Here is a 2146-nt window from a genome sequence, read left to right as displayed (position 1 = left end):
TATGATTATTTAAACTTTTTTGACATACTATACTATGACTTTTTATACTTTTCGACATACTATACTATGATTATTTAATCTTTTTCGACATACTATACTATGACTTTTTATGTTTTTTTGACATACTATACTAAGATTATTTAAACTTTTTTGATATACTATACTATGACTTTTTATACTTTCCGACATACTACACTATGACTTTTTTTAAACTTTTTTGACATACTATACTATGACTTTTTATACTTTTCGACATACTATACCATGACTTTTTAAACTTTTTTGACATACTATACTATGATTTTTTATTCATTTCGACATATTATACTGTGACTTTTTATAATTTTTCCACATACAATTCTGACTTTTTAACTTTTTCCACATACAATACCATGACTTTTTTTATTTTTTTGACATACTATACTGTGACTTTTTATACTTTTTCGAGATACTATACTATGTTCTTTTATACTTTTTGACATTCTATACTATGATTATTCATACTTTTTCGACATACTATACTATGCCTTTTGATGATTTTTTGACATGCTATACTATGACTTTTTATACTTTTCAACATACTATACTATGATTATTTAAACTTTTTTGACATACTATACTTTGACTTTTTATACTTTTCAACATACTATACTATGATTATTTAAACTTTTTTGACATACTATACTAAGACTATCTGTACTTTGTGACTATCTATACTATGACTTTTTATGATTTTTTTTTTACCATACTATACTATGACTTTTTATACTTTTCGACATACTACACTGACTTTTTGACATACTATGCTATGTTTTTATAATTTTTTTTTGACATACTATACCACGACATTTTATACTTTTTGACATACTATACTATGACATTTTATACTTTTTGACATACTATACTATGACATTTTATACTTTTTGACATACTATGACTTTATGATTTCTTTCAACATACCATACCATAACTTTTCATAATTTTTTTTATACTTCATGCTGTACTGTGACTTGTGTGTACGCTGGCGTTTCCCTGTACAGGAGAGGCTGAGGTTATAAAAGACAAGGCAGACAGTTTGGTGTCGGTCACAATCTCTTTATTTATTTATTTTACACAGCAGAGCGACTACAAGTGAAAACATTACAACTCTCCCGTCACAGAAGAAAACCCAGGAACAAACATCACAACGTGGAACTGAACTGACCTTTAAACTCTATCCAGCTGATGTGACGTTACCTCTCCTCTGTGTCTATGAAGTAAAAAAGGTTCCTGCGTCGCTCCGAGAGGGAACCAGACGGCCGCCATTGGACAAACTTCCCCCACACACACACACCTCTGATCAGGGCTGGGTCTCCCCACTCGTTTCCTCATGATCCCATTCAAAAGCTCCCAGATTGGTTGGTTTCGATATCAATAGATTCTCTGATAATAAAGTATAAATATATAATTTTATTTTGTTCATTTCTGATTGGTTGCATTGTAGTTGATTGTTTGAGATTAATCGAATTTGGCCCATGTTTGGAGCGTTATTTCAGATTATTAAATTTCATATGATACCAATATCTTCCCGCTCGACGCTTAAACGATCCATTTTAGGATCTTAATTATTCAAATAGAGATGGATTGAATGGGAACATCGATGATTTTGACCCCATTTGGGGATGTTTTGGCCATCTGTTTCCATGGCAACCAGCTGCGTCAGAGGTAAGACAGTGACGGTAAAGACCAGAGGTGGACCGAGACTGTGTCTGAGAGCGAACACCAAAACATCAGCTGAAAGAGATGCATTCACAGATTTTTCTCATAAATATGTTTGGCAAGAGTCCCTCGAATTTTAAAATATATATTTTGGAACACTTTCTACGACACATAACATACTAATAATACTTTATGAACAATTATAAAGCTTTTTGTAAGGACTTATAATACAGAATATGCAGATTCAGAATTCCCAGCACATTTTCTGCAGATTTTAAATAAATTAACATAAAAATCAGAATGTTAAGACAGAAAATGGGCTTACGGTCATAGAAAGTGATTATATATATATATATATAGATATATATATATCTATATATATATATATCTATATATCTATATATATATATATATATCTATATATATATATATATATATCTATATATAG

General features: G+C 30.1%; 1 protein-coding gene across 1 annotated transcript in view; it reads left to right on the top strand.

Moving 5' to 3' along the window:
• LOC117940549 (peripherin-2-like) overlaps positions 1–2146 on the top strand; it is a 9904-nt gene that overhangs the window by 6816 nt on the left and 942 nt on the right. The window lies entirely within an intron of this gene.

The sequence above is a fragment of the Etheostoma cragini genome, unplaced genomic scaffold (genome assembly GCF_013103735.1).
Source record: "Etheostoma cragini isolate CJK2018 unplaced genomic scaffold, CSU_Ecrag_1.0 ScbMSFa_2725, whole genome shotgun sequence".
In the NCBI taxonomy this organism is placed as follows: Eukaryota; Metazoa; Chordata; class Actinopteri; order Perciformes; family Percidae; genus Etheostoma; species Etheostoma cragini.
The sequence above is the reverse complement of the archived record's forward strand: the minus strand, read 5'-3'. Positions and strand labels throughout refer to the sequence as shown.